Source organism: Notamacropus eugenii, chromosome 2 (assembly GCF_028372415.1).
Source record: "Notamacropus eugenii isolate mMacEug1 chromosome 2, mMacEug1.pri_v2, whole genome shotgun sequence".
NCBI lineage: Eukaryota > Metazoa > Chordata > Mammalia > Diprotodontia > Macropodidae > Notamacropus > Notamacropus eugenii.
The window spans coordinates 84,259,746-84,278,979 of NC_092873.1; the positions used below are offsets into that span (position 1 = coordinate 84,259,746).

General features: G+C 42.8%; 1 protein-coding gene and 1 long non-coding RNA gene across 2 annotated transcripts in view; both read left to right on the forward strand.

Annotated features, from left to right (window-relative positions):
* Positions 1 to 19,234, forward strand: part of LOC140525836 (uncharacterized) — a 139,517-nt gene that overhangs the window by 70,570 nt on the left and 49,713 nt on the right. The window lies entirely within an intron of this gene.
* Positions 16,081 to 19,202, forward strand: LOC140525841 (uncharacterized). The gene is made up of 3 exons (XR_011974135.1): positions 16,081 to 16,457; positions 18,261 to 18,472; positions 19,084 to 19,202. It is a non-coding gene; the product is annotated as an uncharacterized lncRNA (long non-coding RNA).

Consider the following 19,234-nt stretch of genomic DNA (forward strand, 5'->3'; position numbering starts at 1 on the left):
TGATTAAGCAAGTGAATTTACAATCTGCAGTTCACAGCTCTGGGGCTTAAGAAAAAAACTTATAATCACCATCCCCTATTGATTCATATCAAACTGATTAATATTGATTGTAATAAAATAGGGGTACAATAAAATAGGGCTCCAATGAATCATCTATCACACTTGGTTAAGGGTCTGTAAGCAGAAGGTAGAGGAGGTTCTGTTTCCCGTCCATGCAGGGTTAATTTTAAATACAATAAAGTTTTCTCCCAATTCCCACAACTGAATAAAGTTTTCTCACAAGACAAGGTGGACTAAACCTGTAAGTGAATGCAAACTAAGGTAGCTACAGAACTGAGTCACAAGATGAAATCACAAGTTTCACTCAAATCCCACAATGAACTACATGCTGTCCTAATTCACTCATTGTGGAAGTGGCATTTGGTGGGAAAGGGGTCAAGTCTTGAACACAGAACTTGCAGTTCCCTCCAGAAATAACAAAGGGAGTGGAAGTTAGTGCAAACATGATCATATCCCCTACATGATCCATATTGAAGGGAACAGGTAGACATATGCACAGCCCCCCTCTTTGAAGAGATCAGAGTGGTGGCCTATGGCCCCAACCTCCTGCCTCCCTTCCTGCCAGGAATTAAAGTCTTCCTTGGGGAAAGGTGGGGGGAGAAGGGGCTAGAGATGTTTATTCAGCCTTGCCTCCAACCACACAAGGACAGTTCTCTACACATGTGAGACCCACTCTCTCTACGTAGGTCATCCCTTCTACATTAAAAAAAATTTTGTCATTTGGTTTTCTTTATTCTTTTATGTCACTGTCACTAGGGAGCTACACATTCAGCAAATAAACATTTATTAAGCACCTACTTTCTACGTGCCCAGCTCTGTGCTATGTGCTGGGGTGAAAAACAAAAGGAAAAGACAATCCGTGTCCTTAAGGAACTCACACTTTAATGACATGAAGGCTTATACAAGGCTGTTGGTACCTGCATAGGCACAGACTGAGTCGGTAAGTTAAGGGTAAAAATTAATAATCAGTGATAGCTAAAGTGGGCTGCTGCAGCTTGGCTTTAGAGTGCCACGTGGTGGCCTGCACAGATGGAACATCACTGCCCACTCCAGCCATATACCCCATAATGGGACGCTCCAAGTGTTCAGGTCCAGGGCTGACATATTTCAATTGAGTCTCCCCGTACAGGGATGTTGGAAATGGTCACAAGAAAAAGACAAAAGGCATCAACAAAATGTTCTTATTTTTTAAATAAAAGCATTAGCAAGATACTTACTAAAAGAACATATATTAGATATAAATTAGTAATGCTAATATTATGACTTCTGGCCTTTTCAGATGAACCAATTAATAGCGGGTAATATCCACCTCTTTTTTCCAGCGTTAAACTTAACATATGTAAAGATTCTACCTCCATAGTTCATTATTTTAGGTCATAAGTAGCACCTATAACAAATTACCCCATTTTCTCCTTGCATACCACACCTCCCTTTACAGCTTTTTGCTGACCTAAAGGCGTTTAGGATAGTAATACAGGATTTCTATGTACCTGGGTAAATAATTCAAAGGTATGTTCACCTCCAAGATATTGGGCCAGTGGATCAAATGTGGGATCAAGTCTTTTCCTTTGGTATGCCACCAACATCTCTTTCCTATTTTGCAATATACACATATGGACCTTCATCTATTAATAAAAGTTGAAAGAACCCTTGATGGAAACAAGTTGGTATTCCCATCCCCTCAATTTCCTATTTTTAGATTCCAAAAAGAACAGGAAATTTAGATGTTGGACAACTCTTACGGTTGTTTTTGTTTTTGTTTTTTTAACATAAATGGAGTTATTTGAGATTGTCCTCATATTACCCATTTTGTGAGGGGGGACTTTTAAAAAGAGAGCTGCCATGCTCTGTGACAGATGACACAAATAAGGAAAATCCAGCAAGAGGGAAAAGACAGAAATGACATGTGGTCAAGTCCTAAGCTGAGAACTAGTCATGAGAACTAGTGAGAAGCATATTCCCCTATAAGAAGATAGTGAGATAGCATAGTTTTTATCAAGGGAAAGTAGGCATTAAAGGAAAGTAGCAGAAAACAGATTAACCAGCATGAGATGGCAATCTAGGAAGTGAGAGCCAGTGGCAGTGATCCAAATTTGTCCTGTATTCTCTACTTCTGAGACCATAGGGGATGATTTCCTACTGGGACCACATTTTGGGGCATTTATCTCAATGGTGACAATAAAGACATAGAGCCCAAAGCAAATGGGGGAAAGTTGGAAAGTTCAGATTGTGCCACAGAGATCTATAGTTGCCTTAAGCTGTTGTGAGTTTTAACATTCTACCTTAATTTTTAACTTTATTTCAGTAAATAAATGTTAATCTGCATATGAATAAAGTCTTTTGGGGATAACACTGAAATGGAAAAGAGTTTAGAGAACAGATTAGTTAGGATTTGGAGGGAATTTATTACCATTAAGCTAGGTGGAAAGGTGACTGCAGATGACTATGTTCTGAGTTTGCTAAGTTGGTAATGAGCAGGCTGCTCAAGACTAGAAGAGACAGAAACTATATGTAGTTTGATATAAAAATATTTATTTTCAAAAAAGAACCATATACAATATAAAAGTAAAATATAACAGAATGGATTATATTTTTTTAAAAATAATTCTCCCTCTCTCCATGTTTATGCCTCTGTCTCTGCGTGTGTGTGTGTGAGGGAGAGAGATGTGGTTTTTTATATGTAGGTAGAATATACATTTTGAGATTATTCTACTATATGGTGTGAGATTTTAATCTAAATCTAGCCTCCATTTTTCTAGCATTTCTTTGGTAATATGCCATGTTCTGGATCAAGGAGTTCAAACATTTATGAGTGATGGTAGGATCATGGCTATGACCATTCTGGTTTGCCTGGGCTTGAGTTAAGATGTAGAAAAGAATTAAGGACAGGTACTAACTGGTAACTTTATCACTTACTATCCAATTGCAGGTCTAGGGTGGACTGGAAAAGGGAAACTGTGTTCCCTACCCACCCTCTCTCTCTCCACTCCAAGTTGTCTCAGGTTCAGAAGCAAGCAGTAATAATGTGGGTCAGATCCCAGCAGTAGAGTAGGGTCTCAGTTCCACCTTCTAACACAATCTGATGCCTGAAGAAGAAGAACCAGGGCAGCAATTTCAGACCAAAGGGGAGGTTACAGTTCTGTCAATCTCAACAGAGTACTCCAGCTGGCTGGTAGTACCTGAGTCTAGAAGGAGTCTATTACTGCTAAGATTCAAACTCAGGTCAAGAATTTGCAGAGTTCACACCAAGGGGACAGCAAGCAGCTGTTACCCTGGAGCAGTCTACATTCTGACCACGGAAACCTCACAGAATCTCAGCATTCCTGAGATTCTGGAACAACACAACATTCAATACCCTAAGAAAATAGCAAGGGGAACAGGCCAGACCTTTCATACAAAAGTACAAAGAGTCTGGCCTTAACACAAAGTCTGAATTCAGGAAATAGGCTGGAAGGATAAGCAAACAAAATAAAAATTCCTCTATACAAAGTTTTTATGGTGACAAGAATGCTCAAAACACAAACCTAGAAGAGGACTCCAGAACATCTACCAGTAAAGCCTCTAAGACAAACACAGTGAGGGTACAAATTCAACCATGAGAAGAAATGACTCAAGAGAGTAAAAAGGAGTTGAATATTTTGTCAGTGAAATGAGAGCACTAGAACAAAAATTAGAAAAGAAATGAGGACTGGGTTGGAATGATTTGGAAAGGAAATTAAGAGTTTAGAACAAGAGGTACAAAGCCTTGTCCAAGCAGCAAGATCTGTAAAAATCAGAGTGGATCAAATAGAAGTAAATGACAGTATGACAAGAAATATTAAAACAAAGTCAACAGATTTTAAAAAATGGAAGAAAATGTAAAGTGCCTTGTAGCAAAAACACTTCATCTGGAAACCAGATTGAAAGGAAAATAATTTGAAGAATCATTAGACTATCTGAATATCATAACACAAAATAAGAGCTTATATAGAAAACTGCTCAGATAACCTAGAATCAGAGGGCAAAGTGGTAAACAGAAAGAATCTACCTACCAGTGGCCTTTTGAAAGAAAACTCTACATGAAAATTTCTGGGAACATTGTAGGCAAAATTCTGAGGTCAAAGAAAAAAAAATCCTGCAAGCAATTGGGAAGAAATACTTCAAATATCAAGAAGTCATAGGCAGAATTACACAAAATTGAGCAGCCACCACTACAAGAAAGCAAAGAGCTTGGAATAAGATTCCAGAAGGCAAAGGATATAAGGTCAGGAATAACTCACTCAACAAACCAAGTATAGTGGTACAGAAGAAAAATGAATGAGACAGGATTTCCAAGCATTCCTGAGGAAAAGACCCAGGAGCAGTAGAACTTTGAAGCTCATGAAAGAGTGAAGAGAAATATAAAAAGATAAACACAAATGCACAAAAATAAAAGACAAAGATGAACTGCTCATATTTTATATAGAGAAATAACAGATGCATAACAGCAAACCCTACCATCACAGGCAGAGGCCTGGGAGCAGTTCTGTTATGCCTTGATGATCTTAAGAGAATAAGGGAAAGAAAGCACAAGAGGAATGCACTGGAAGAGGTGGAGAGGAATGGAAAGGAAAGTTAGAGGAAATCATCTCGTCTAACCAGGATAGTAAGCATGCATCTCAATGAACAAAGAGGATGGAGGGAGGGGGGAGTGATTAACCCTTTAACCACCTTGTCATCTGAACTGATGAAAGGAGGGAAAAATAGACACCCTGACACACATACAACACATACACCCATAGTTGGGTACAAAAATACATCTCACTCAATAGGAAAAGTAGAGAAGGGAAAAGGGGGAATCAGTGGAAGGACAGATGAAAGGAAGGATCAGTCCTACCTAAGCAAAACTATCTCTAACTTCCGATATACAATAACACATATAGCTCTTTTGAAGGTGGCAAAGAACAGGAATCTGAGGGGATGCTTATAAACTAGGGAATGGCTGAGTAAGTAGTGGTCTATGGATATGATAGAATACTGCTGTGGCACAAAAAAAATGAAGGAGAGAGTTTCAGAGAAAACGGGGAAGAGTTATATGAACTAATGCAGAGTAAAGAGAGCAGAACCAGGAGAATAATAAAAGGTAAAATTTGAAATAATGAGGAATTCTGATCAGTATACTCACCAACCACGATTCCTGGGCTAATGATGAAACATGCTACCCACCTCTTGATAGAGAAGTGAGGGACTCAAGAACGTAGAATCAGACTTTTTTGGGGGCATGGCCAATAGGGAAATATGTCTTAGTTGAGTATACATGTTTGTTACGAGTGCTGTGCTTTTGTTTTGTTCTCAATTGGGGAAGGGGGAAGAGAAAAAAAGGTGGATTTTTGCTGATTTTTTTTTTTTTGCTGAATTTTATTAAAGAAAAATGGAATTGGGACACAATGTCCAGCTGTATAACAAAGAACTGACAGCTCTCCATGAAGGTAGTTTTCTCTTTACACATTCTGGGATAATATAGGCAGACAACCCAGAAAGATGTGGAAGAAAAAAATTGTGGAGCTTGAAACTGGAGTTTGAAGTCCTTACTTCTTACTACCTACGTGACTCTGAGCAAATCATGTATCCTCTCTGCTACGCTACAGGTTTATCATCTGTAAAATGGGGGTAAATAATTATTAATAATATATCTCAGAGGTTTATTTGAGAAAAGTACTTTGTAAACCTTAACAGGGATGTGACCTGGACCTGTATGGAGTTTCTTTTTTTCCCAGGAGAGTTGGTGGTTAAACACTTACCAACACACTCCTAACTGGGAGCCTCCTGTGAAGTGAAAGATGAGGACCAGTGGAGGGCAAGGTCTGTCTCATTTTCCCCCACTCTTTTCCGCACCCCCTCCCCCTTTTCTTTTACTACCCTAACAGTCCTATTGCCCATAGGAGTCGCCTCAGGGAATGGAAGAGATCTGGTTTAAAAGAGGGGCGGGGGCTCCCCACCTTATCTTGTTGATTGGTCCAGGCCTGGTCCAGCTGCTCCAATAAGAACCACAATCACAACTCCCCCTTAACTCTGATACTGAGTTCAATAGGCTAGAGCAGGGATTCTTTTTTAAAAAACTGTTTGTTACATAGCATATATGTCATATTTACAACATCATCATCTTTTCCCATCTGATGGGTAGGAGGTAGAACTTCAAAGATACTTTAATTTGCATTTCTTTAATTATCAGTAATTTAAAGCAGTTTTAGGATTGTTGACACTGGATTTTTTCCTTTGAAAACTGCCTTTTCCAAGTTATCATACATAAATGTGATGATAGTTATCATATATAAATGTGATGAAATGTGGTAATGTAAGTGTGATGAAGGGGATATTTTCAGAAAAACCTGGGAAGATTTGTATGACCTAATGCCAAGTAAAGTGAACAGAACCAGGAAAATAATTTATTCAAAGACAGAAATATAGTAGAGCAATATGACATTTTGAAAGCATTAGGAACTCTAACCAGTGTAATGATTACCAGAATTCCAGAGGACTAATGATGAAATATGCTGCCCACCTCCTGATGGAGAGGTGAAGGACTCAGAATGCAAAATGAGACTTTTTTTCTTTTAGACATGGACAATATTAAAATTGTATGATGGATAATACAGGTTTCTAATGGGGTTTCTCTTTAGATCTTCAAATGGAGAAGTTGGGGGAAAAGAAAGCAGAGATTTGTTGATTAAAAAAAAGATATATACATGTGTGCGTAAACATAGAATAAAAAAAGGAAAAATGTATGTTTATACACTTTGACTTTATTAGAAAAGAATTCTTAGCCTTATAAATTTGAATCATTTCTCCATAAATATGGTGTAATAAAGTTTTTTTCTAGTTACCTATTTCCCTTTTACTTTTTACTGCATTAGACTTGTTTTATGAAAAATTTTTAAATTTTTATAAAAACAAAATTGCTCATTTTTATCTTGTGTGTCCCTCTAGAATCCTTGTTAACTCAACTGTACTCTTCCTGTATCCAAGAATTTAAAGGTAATTTATTCCTTGCTACTTTAATTTATGCATAATGTGATTTTTTATGTCTATGTCATATATCCATTCAGAGAATTTTAATATTTCATCCTGGAAGTAATAGGGAACCATAGAGCTTGTTGGAAAAGGAGGGGGAAGAGGGTGATATGGTAAAACTTGCACTTTAGGAAAATCACCTTAGTAGTTGGCTGGAGGATGGGTTGCAGTAGGGAGAGACTCAAGGCATGTAGACTAACCAGAAGGCTCTAAAATAGGCTAGGCATGAGGTAATGAGAGCCCCACCAGGGTCCTGTGGTTTATCCTCATAGAACACCATCTCATTCCCTATCTAAGCAGATTCTAGAAGGAATATTTCAAACCTATGAGGTGGTCAGTCTTTTCGAGAACATTAAAGGATTAATGTGGACTTTGACAGCATAAGCAAGTCAATACAGAAGCAGATTTGAGGACAGGTCTATTTCTTCTGGTAAAGGAATAGAGAGATACAGGAAGTCCCCAAAGAGCTAATACTCCCCAAAAGAGGTTATGCACCATGTAAGGGCTTGGGGACTTTGGTTATGAAGGCAACAGCGTGATCTAGTGCCCCAGTAAAGCTGGGTACCCATGCTGTGGGTGAACTGGTATCTTTACCCTCTGGATGTAGCAGGAAAGAGTATACAGGAAAGAATGTGAGCCAGAAAGGTAACGTTTGTAGTTCCTTCAACTGATGGAGCAGAGGAGTCATGAAGAGGTAAACCCAACTGAAAACCAACTGAGCAGCAACCAGGGATTCTAGTGTAACACTGAACTGGCTTAGCAGGGAGCCAAGATGGAGATAGGAACATAGTGTAGTCAGTGCAGGCGGGAATGTTGTGAGATTCCAACAAGATAATGAATATAAATCATTTTGTTCTATATAAATGCCAGGCATTATTAATATTAATTCTATTAGCCTCCAGTCTACTGATGACTTCATTACTTTAGCCTTCCACCACACTGAACTGAAGGAAAGTTTATAGAACAGTACAGGGATATGCTGACGAACGTGTAATGACCTGACTCTCCAAGAAAAGAAAAATGTGCACACTAATGCATACGCATTAATAACCTGCATTGTTAATATGTTATTAAATCTTGAAATCAACAAAACAATAAATCAGTCTCTGATTTGAAATGACTGCTGATTTCTGAAGTGTAGATGCTCATACTGAAAATTTAACAAAAGTGGCCCAGTGAGAGCTGGCACACCCCGAGTTGTGATGTGGGAAAGAACTGAGGGGTAGGAGTAATGGAGGTCACAGTGAGGAGGAATAAAAAGGTTAGGGATCATAATGCAGAGAAAAGATGGAATGTTAAAAGGTTATGATCAGGTCAAGGAATTTTGGAGTTACAAACATGGATACTCAACACTTGTGAGTGAGGGCAAGATCAAGCATGTGACCATAGCTAGAGGAGAAGAGTAGGTCATAGGACATGAGCAATTAAGGAACTGGAAAATTAGAGTGTTAGAGTACCAGTATGTATGCTGAAACTTCTCCTTGTGAAGGGAGGGGTGGGCAGGAGGGCCAGGTGCAGAGAGAAAGACTGTGAACCTGGTGCTGAACTCACTGAGGAAGGAAAGACAAAGGACTGTGGCTTGGTACATAAGGACTACCTTAATTTTTAGAGGGTCACAAATTTGGATTAAATAAACTTGAAAAGATAAGAAGTAAGTGATAGTTACAGAGGGACAGTCTGGAAGAGGCAATGGGGAGCAAGAAGTATTCTAACTCCACCACCACCACCAGCAGGGTATAAGTTCCCCTTTCCTTCCAGTCCCTCAAAGGTAAAACAATTACTAGAAAGGGTGGCCTGGGATATAATATCATCAAAAGGAAGCCACGTCTCAGTGAGAACCAGGAGATGGAGGGAGTTGGAAAGGAAAAGTTTTATGTTGCAAGCAAATTTATTTACTATGTGTTGGGGGTGTAAGCTCAGTTTTGATGTGGACAGTCTCGGGCACTTAAAGGTGAGGACTTTTAAACCTCAGAGTTCTCACGAGGCCCCCCAGGGAACAGCTGGGGATTGAGGCGTGAAACACGGGCTATCTCATGCATTTCCACCTCTTCTCAGTGGGAAACTTCCTGGGGAGAGCATCCCACCCTTGAGATTAGCCCGTGGTCTGAGCACACCTGTTGTTGACTAGCTAGGGGCTGAGAGCACGCACAGTATTCATGTGCAAACTATGTGGCTCAGAGAGCTTAAGTAGGGACAGGAAAGCCTGAAGGTGCTCTTTGGCTGAGGGGCCCTTGGAGGGAAGAGGGTCCCCCCCCCTTCCACTCCCATCCTCTTGCTGTGTGATCCTTGCCCCTTGGGAGGAGGAGGATTCCTCTCTCCTGAGGAAGAATTCACCCTGCACATGTAACTAAGACCCTGAATAAAGCCTAACCCTTGTTCGACTCTGGAAAGTCTCTTCTCTCAACACGTTTATCAGGCTGATCTCCAAAGACCTGCGAAAGGTAAGAATGCTCAGGTAGCCCTTCAGCCTCTAGGTCGAACAGCTGGCACCTCCAACAGGGACAAGTGCACAAACTCCTGGGTGGTGGGACACCCAGAAGGGGCTATGAAAGACTGCGAGTCCCGAATCCTAGATTCGGAAGGAGAGAAGGAGTGAGTAGCTTCCCACACCCATGGGAAAAGGGCAGGGATGGGGAATCAATTGCCAGTAATAAAGCCAGAGGAACAGGAGGTCTGGGCTAAGACACTTTACAAGGAATGCAGGGATGCGGGGGTCACTATAGAGTTAAATGACCTCTGAAAGTTTTGTAACAGGATTTGGAAGGTCTCTCCCTGCCTTGAGCACGCCAGAGTATCAAGAGAAGGATGGGGAGCTGTCGGAGAACAAATGACTGCTTATGAACAACAATGCCCCAGGGGAGCTGGAGGATTTAGATTTCCTGATATTCGGTGTGATAAAGAGCCTGCTGAAAGTCCCAGAGAGACCGAGGCGGGATTGGAATGAGAATGGGAGTGGAGAAAGGGGAGGAGAGAGCCCTGGCGAGCAGAAAGTTAAGGAGTGTAGAGAAAAAATAGGTTCGGAGCTCCATTTAGCAGACGGGAAAGGTGATGCAGGAGAGCATATACCGTGTCTTCCCTCTGCACCTCCTTATAGGATACTCCATTGGTCAGACAGTCCAGGGCCACAGTCCAGTTTGGAAAAGGGAATATGAAAGGCCATAGAGAATGGAGAAGATGTAGGGACATTCCCTGTGGTAGAAATAGCGGACCCCAAGGTCCCCGGTGGGGTTCGGAGGAGCCACATACCCATACAATGGAAGAGAGTAGCGACTCTCAAAGAGGCTTGTACCAAGCACGGCCCCAATTCACCCTTTGTTATAGCCATGCTTGAGACTCTCAGTGGTCAGTTCATTCTGACCCCTAATGATTGGAAGAGCTTAGCCAGAGCCTGCCTTACCCCTGGGCAGAATGTGATTTGGGTGTCAGAATTCTCTCAGAAGGTGAAGAGCACTACCAGTGGGCTGGGGGCTCAGGCCCCCCAGGCTTATCAGCAATTAACAGGAACAGGGCAGTATGAGGCTACAGGAGATCAATTAGAGTACTCTGCCACCAATTACGTTTTGATTGCGGGAGTGGCTATTGCCACCTGGAAGATTATAGCCTCTAAGAAAGAGAGAGAGCTTCCCATGACTAAGATTATGCAGGGAAGCACTGAGCCATTTACTAACTTTGTGGCCAGGCTGCAGGAGGCAGTGGGTCGAGACATGGGAGAAGAGAGTCAAGGGACAGAGATAGTGTTAAAGACGTTGCTGTGGCAGAATTGTAATCATGACTGCCAAAAGGCAATGCTGGGACTGCCAAAGAATGCATCCATTGAAGAAATGATACAGAGATGTGAAAGGGTAGGGAGCCAGGTGTACTTGGCACAGGTCCAAGGGAAGTATCTGGCCGCACCCTTAAATAACATCTCCCTGGTGAGGAAATGTTTTCGCTGCGGAAAACCAGGACACCTTAAGAAAGAGTGTAGGAAAGAAATAAGTACAGGGAGGGGCCAGGACCCCTGCTTTTCATGTGGAAAGCCAGGTCACCTGGCTAGACAATGTAGGAAGTTGGGAAATGGGGTGAGGGGCCCCTCGAGGGCCCCGAAAATGTACCCTTTGGCAGAGACTCGGGACGGCCCCTTGGAGGGAGAATACAGGAGATTATGGGGCCAGAGGAAGGAACTGCGAAGGCCTCTTTGGAACTCAAGCCTGATTGAAGTGATTTAAAACATTGTTTAATTGTTCCTTGTTGCTTTAGAGCTTTGGTTATATTGTGCCTCACACTACTACAGCTATGTGACTATTCCACGACAACCCCGGAAGGAAAATAATACCCAGGCTGGAAATAAGGACACATGGGCCATGGTAAAGGATAGGGTCTCAGGGAAATGGCAAGGTCCATATAAGATACTAATATGGGGTCCAGGGTATGTTTGTGTCTCCACAGGAAAAGGGGACACGTGGATCCCCATCAGAAGGATCTGCAGGTGGAAACCAGTGTCGGAGACGAAGGAAACGCCGGAAGCGACGAGCCCAGAGACCCTGGAGAAGGACCATGCACCACCTGAGTCTGCTGCTGACAGCTTTGACCTTGCTGCCCAGAGAGGAAGCAGCACCCATCCCAACCACTGCCACGCTGACATAACACTGGGTGCTCCTGCCACATTTCCGCCCGCTATCCGTCAAGGTGGCTCCTTCCAGTGGCTGAAGGAGGACTTTGGCATCACGAATCCAGGACGCACGGGGGTGACCAACTATCACCTGAATTCCACAGGCTTGGCCACGCAGTTTATTCTGCATGACTGAGGGAGTGGTTGAGTGTTAGGAGCCAGCACTGTGCTACCTCTCTTACAATATGCTTTGGAATTAGTGATTGCACTTCCCCTTGTTGTAATATGTGTAATTCAACCATTTAGTTCCATCTTTGTTTTGTTGGATGCCTCTCTTTGTCACTTATTTTGCTAGCTGCAGATTTTTGTGTAAATGAAGTTCTTGTTGTGGGGTACCCATATGTTAAAGGCCTCCCTAACCCACTTAGCCTCCAGCCGCTATCCGCTCTAGGGCCACGTGGGCTCTGCGCAAAACAAAAAAGGGGAGATGTTGGGGGTATAAGCTCAGTTTTCACGTGTACAGTCTCAGGCAGGTCAAGGTGAGGACTTCTAAACCTCAGAGTTCTCATGAGGCCCCCCAGGGAACAGTTAGGAATTGAGGCGTGAAACACGGGCTATCTCGTGCATTTCCACCTCTTCTCAGTGGGAAAATTCCTGGGGAGAGCATCCCACCCTTGAGATTGGCCTGTGGTCTGAGCACACGTGTTGTTGACTAGCTAGGGGCTGAGAGCACGCACAGTATTCACGTGCAAACTATGTGGCTCAGAGGGCTTAAGTAGGGACAGGAAAGCCTGAAGGTGCTCTTTGGCTGAGGGGCCCTTGGAGGGAAGAGGGTCCCCCCGCCTCTTCCACTCCCATCCTCTTGCTGTGTGATCCTTGCCCCTTGGGAGGAGGAGGATTCCTCTCTCCTGAGGAAGAATTCACCCTGCACATGTAACTAAGACCCTGAATAAAGCCTAACCCTTGTTCGACTCTGGAAAGTCTCTTATCTCAATACGTTTATCCGGTTGATCTCCAAAGACCTGCAAAAGGTAAGAAGGCTCGGGTAGCCCTTTGGCCTCTAGGACTAACAACTATGGAGCAGACATTCCACACAGCTGTGGAAGGGGATGGTTGGTCTGACATAGAACATGGGTAGGATAGGGCTGAAGGGGATGGGAGTAATGAAGTGGGCAGTAACTGATAGAGAAGAGATTTGTATAAAGACAAGATGTTCAGAATCATTGGGAAGGGGACAGTATAATGGCATGAGACTATGCTAATCATGAAGGAATGAGTCCAGGTGGAGGATAAATGACTGAAGAGAAGGTCTCTAGAGGGAGTCATGTGATGCAACTGTTCAAAGATCTCTCTGGAGATCCTTCCAGCAGGTGAAAATGTTGAGTCTTGAGAAGTCCAGGAGGGTCCAATTACAGCAAGCAGAAGCAGACAAAAGCATGGCCTGATAGCAGACGGGAAAGAAAGGACAGGGTAGTCTAGACAGGAGGCAAACACTAGTAATTCAGGGTGAGACACCTCAGAGGGCTATGGGGTAAAGACAGAGCTCCCTGGAAAACCCAAAAGGGAAAGGGCCACAGGCTAGGTTTGTCTGGATTGGTACTCTGTGGGAAGGCTCTAAAACGCTCTGTTTAAATCCTCTTTCTTCAAGGACCAATTCAAGTAGCATTGCCTCCATGAATCGTCTCCCATCTCAGCTGACATTTCTAATGGATATGTAGGCTCTTGTATCTTGCCTTTATCATATACTTCTATTATACTTATTCAGGCATGTCTCATGCCAAATTTTAAATTGCAAACTTTCTCACCCTCCCTGTATAACATCTGTTCCAAATCTCCTCTACTGTTAGGCCCCCTCCAGCATCTTTCTTCCTCCAACAGACTACCTTATTTCCTTCTTTACTAACAGTGTGAAGTCCCTTGTGATCTGGTTTCTGACCTCATCACTCAACTGAAACAGTTTCCTTCAACACAGTGGGTAGAGCATTAGACTTGAAGTCAAACAGAACTGAGTTGAAATCCTGCCTCAGAAGCTGACCCCCTGTATGGGTCTGGGTAAGTCACCTAACCTTGCTCAGGCTCAGCTTTCTCCTCTGGAAAACGAGCACAATTACAGCCCCTGCCTCACAGGATGATGGGAATCAAATGAAATAATCAATGGAAGGTACTTTTCAACTCTTAAAACACTGTATAAATATTAGCTATTGTTATGAATGTTAAACTGAAGGATTTCTCTGGTTCCTCACTCTACTTGACCTCTCTGCATCTTCTGACATTGTCAGAACAGACAAACAAAACATCGTCATCAAAACTCTTTTCTCTCCTCTCTAATGATACGTTGCTCTCTGGTTCTCCTACCTAATTGTTCCCTGAGGATCCCTCATGAATAAGCCTCCATATCCTGGCCCCTAATTCTAGGTGTCCCCCTTATGTTCTGCCCTGGGCCTTCTTTTCTCTCTGCATGCTCAATCTAGAGATCTGGGATTTGTTTGTAAGAGGTGATAGGTAAACCTATACTAACAAATAAGATCACTAAGAGAGAGAATGTATAAAGAGAAGGGGGTTCGAGGCAGAGCCCCTGGGGTACAACCACACACAGGCCATAGGCAGGGGGCAGTGAGAGAGAAAAGAAGACTGAGAACTGGCAGACAAGTAGGATCTGGAGCGAAACAATAACAGCATTGTGAACATCCGGGGAGGAGATGTCTTGCAAGAAGGGGTGATAGCATGTTTTCAGGGAAGTCAGAAAGGATAAAGACTGAGAGAAGACCAAAAGGTCTTACATTATAGAGAGCAGCCAAAAGATTATAAAATATAGAAATCACTGAGTGATGAGGTTGGAAGCCAACTTGCAAGGGGCTAAGAAGGGAGCATCAAATGAGAAAATGGAGGCAAAGAGTATAAACAGCTCTTTCTAGGAGTCTGACTATAAAAGAAAGGAAAGATGCAGGGCAGCAATTTGAAAGAACCAAGTAAAGGGCTTTTTGTTTTCAAAGAAATGAGAAGATCTGGGCTTGCTTGCAGCACTAGGAAAGGAAGCAGTGAATAGAGATATTGAAAATTAGGGAAATCGGGGTGATAATAGAAGGAACAACAAAAGGGCACAAGTACAGGGTCTGGAGAAAGTGGGGAGGGGAAGATGTTGAAGTGATGAGACATGGCCTTAAGTTTTTCATTCAAGTATTAGTCTTGGACTCAGTGGTTCTTAATCTGGAATCTCTGAATTAGCTTTTTAAAATTATATATTTTATCGCTATTTCAACACAGGTGGCTACCTTTGCAATCCTATACATTTTCCTTCATGCATTTAAAAGCATTATTCTGAGAAGGGATCCATGGGTTTTATCCAATGCCAAAGGCATCCATGACACAAAAAGGTTAAAAAGCTCTGCTGAGAACAGGAAGGGACAAGCAGCACTATAGGTGGCTTGGAGAGAGAAGGAAAGATTTCCAACAGATACTGAGGGAAGTGAGATTAAGATTCTATCAGGGGAGAATCAAAGGACTGACATGCTGCAGAGAGGGCTGCTTTGTAGTGGACCTAGGCAGCACAGCTGTATGACTTCCTCCTTCTGTGTTCAAAAGCCTCTCAAATTCAACATGTCCAAGAGAATTCATGTGTCCCAACCCCAAAATTGTCCTTTCTTCCAAATTTCCTTGTTTCTATTAAGAGCACCAGCATCCTTCTAATCGCTCAGGGTCATAAATTCAGTCATACTTAACTTCCCATCAGTCCTCTGAATGTACCCTAAACTTCTCCCTCATATTTAATCAGATACCAAGTCTTGTAAAGTCTACTTTCAGTTACAGCTCTGACACCTATCCCCTTCTCTCCATTCCCAAAGCCAGTAGAATAGCTCAGGTCCTTATCACCTTTTGCCTGTGCTATCAAAACAGTCATCTCATTGGTCTCCCTGCTTCCAGTCCCTCCCCATCCAATTCATTCTCCACACACTTGCCAAAATCATATTCCTCCCTACACTCAACATCTAACCTGGCTATCCTCCCATTGCTGGAATGCTCTCCCTCCTCCTCTCTGACTCTTGCCTTCCTTCCGGTTTCATTTAAAATCTTACCTTCTTAAAGAACGCTTTCCTCATCCCCCTTAATGCTAATGCCTTCCCTTGCTTGATTATTTCCAGTTTATCCTGTTTACAACTTCTTTGGACTTAATCATTTGCAAGTTGTCTCCCCCATGAGACTGGGAACTGCTTGAGAGGAGGGCCTCTCACCTTTCTTTTTGACCCCAGCGTTTAGTACAGTGCCCGGCACATAGTAGGAGCCTCAGAATTGTTGACTCACACAGTTCTGAACAGGTCACTTCCCTACTCAAAGCTCTTCAGTGGCTCCTTTTTGGGTCGAGAAGAAAATACAAACTCCTCCTAGTGTTTAAAACTCTCCATAAGGAAGCTCCAACCTAACGTTCCAGACGTATTCACTTAATCTTATTCTGCTACCCGTCCACGATATGAAACTAACAATATCGGAAGTTTGAGGGAGGGAGGATCTGCATTATTTGATTGGAAGCGAAACCCATAGGATCTGCGGATTGGCCGATGACTGAAGAGGCGTCATCAGTCTCTAGTCAGACCAAGTCGTCTGAGGCTGCTGAGGAAAAGGAAAAGGGAAACTCCTAAAGTTTTCCAAAGTCCCGTTAGGTTGGGCAGCTTTTCCTTCCCGAGCCTGCAGTCTCCCCCCGCTTCTCCAGCCACTGGCGGACTCCGTGGGCTGCCATCTCCCTGTCCTCCTCCTGCCCTCTCCATCTTCTGGGTGCCAAAAGGTGAGATGTCCTCAAACTGGTCTTAGAGGAGGTTGGTATTGCTGGGGTGGGGGCTTTCCTGAAAGAAGGCCGGTTTTGGAGTCAGGGAACTTGGGCTTGGCCTCTACACTTGCTACTTTGTTACCAGCAAAAACGCTTTCCTTCTCTGGGACAGCTCAGATCATGTTGGGGGTGTAAGCCCAGTTCCATGTGGACAGTCTCGGGTGGGTAAAGGTGAGGACTTCTAAACCTTAGAGTTCTCATGAGGCCCCCCAGGGAACAGCAGGGAATTGAGGTGTGAGACCGGGATATCTTGTGCATTTCCGCCTCTTCCCGTGGGAAACGTGATGGGAGAGAGCATCCTCGCCCTTGAGATTGGCCAGGGTCTGAGCACACCTATTGTTATCTAACAGGCACGGTAATCAGGTGCAAACTATTTGGCAGGAGAGCTCAAGTAGGGTCAGGAAAGCCTGAAGGCACTCTTAGCGCTGAGGGACCCTTACAGGACAGAAGGCCCCTCTCCCCTCTCTCCCCACTTCCACTTCTGCTTTCATTCTCTTACTGTAAGATCTTTGCCTCCTTGGGAGATTTCTCTCTCTCCTAAGGAAGAGTTCCCCCTGCACATATAACCAAGACCCTGAATAAAGCCTAACCCTTGTTCGACTCTGGAAAGTCTCCTCTCTCATACATTTATCCAGTTTGGCCAGCCGAAGACCTGTGATAGGTAAGGTAAGACTCGGGTAGCCCTCAGGCCTCTAGGCCTAGCAAGATCAGAACTCCCTTCTGTGGTCACTACTTCCTGATAGGTATCTTACCTTCCCCATTAGGATGTAAGCTCTTTGAGGGCAGGGATCGTCTTTCTTTTTTATATTTGTACTAAGCCAGTGTTTACTAAATGCTTTTTCATTCGTTATTCATCTACTCAGTTTTCCTGAGTTGGATTGGACCTCCAGATCTAAAAAGTGAATTGTCAAGTTCATTAACATAGTCGAGGTCTTGGGCAGGGCAGCCTGGCAGCAATCCTGCATTTATTAGGTACAAAGAAAGGCAAAAGAGTCCTCCCACTCAGGGAGCCCACGATGCACGAACAACCAAGACCCCATAAACTGAGGGTAGTCTCAGTGGGAAAGAATTTAGACTTTTAAAAGACTGAGAAAGGATTTTTTACAAAATGTTTGACTTTATTTGGGACCTGAAAGAAACTAGGGGAGCCAAGAGGAAGGAGAGAGGGCTTCAGGCTTGAGGGACAGCCAATGAAAATGCTGTTACTTTGAAGAAAAAAATGGTTACCAGACTTATGTAGTAGGTGTCACGTGGGCTTCTTTAGACTCAGGAAATGACGCAAGAAAATGCTTGCTCACAGATCCTTAAAACAACCTGATTTGGGTTGGGTTTTGTTTTATGTTATTTTATTATTTTGATGGGGTTGCTCTGTTTTTTGGTCAACAACTCCCACAGGGTGGGGGCATTCTGCACTGGAGTTGGTTATCTCTATGTCTTAGAACAAGGTTCTGGGATTTACAAGGTTGTAGACTTTGCTGACCTGTAAGTTATGTCTCTTACTGATTTTTAAAGTTCTGTAACTAGTAATTTTAAAAATTGTATAACTAATAATACCCAAAGTGATTAAGTGTATTCCCTGAATTCTCTTGTGTAGAGGTTCTTAACGTGGAATCTATCCCCAACATACACTCACATACACACACACACACACATACATATACACACACACATACACGAATCTGTCAATAGATTTCAGGTTATCTGTGAATTTTGATGGAAGAAAAAAATGTTTTTTTTTTCTAACCTCTAATTGAAATTTAGCTTTTAATTTCCTTCAATTCAGCACTGTTCTGAGGAGTCCTTGGGCTTCACCAGACTGCCACGTGGGTCCATGACACACAAAAAAATTAGGAACCGCCACTCCAGTGGAAGCCTGAAAGTTCTCTTCAGCCTTGTCTGGACTGTTGCCCTTCTTAGGAGTCAGGAAGATCTGGCAAGATTTTGGAAGAATTTAAGACAACCTGAAATAATTGGTAAGTCTAAGGACAGAACCCACATAGACCTCATTCCAGAATATCAAAAATAATCAGATTTTCCCCTGTGAACTATTAAAAGGATATTTTAATATTAATTAATTACTCTATTCTAGCAACCCTCCTTAATTTCTTTTCTGTGAACAAAATATGACCTATTTACATTAATATTTTCAGCCTTCCTCACATCCAACGCCACTCCTCTTCCTCCACTTTGAAGAGAATCCTGTCCTCACACCTTCTAAGTCTTCAATCCTGTTTAGACCTGTCCACCATTCTAACTCCCATTCAAATATCTTTTCAAAGACCATTCCCCTGAACCCCTTTTGAGAAGGAGAGCACCTCAAAGTCTGGTACAAGAGAAAGTCAGAGAACCTGAGTTCAAATCGGAATTCTGCCACTTCCTACTACCTGTGTCAGGCAAAAGAGTTGGAATGCATGACCATAATGTCCCTTCAAGCCCTCAATCCACTGTGTGGTCCTAGTCTGAATACCTAGAAATTTGATTTCATACTCAATCTTTATCCAGATTTCCCCAACCATAATTGCAATTCCTATTCATTTTTCAGAGTTCATCTCTTTTACCCCATTTACCTCATTACCCTGTCTAGGAAGCAGAATACTGAAGAAGTAAAGTGATCATGGCTGCCAGACCTCTACCAGAGAGCCTCCTGGAAGAAATGACCTGCAGTATTTGTTTGGAGTACTTGAAGGATCCAGTAAGCATTCCCTGTCACCATAGTTTCTGCAAAGGCTGTATCA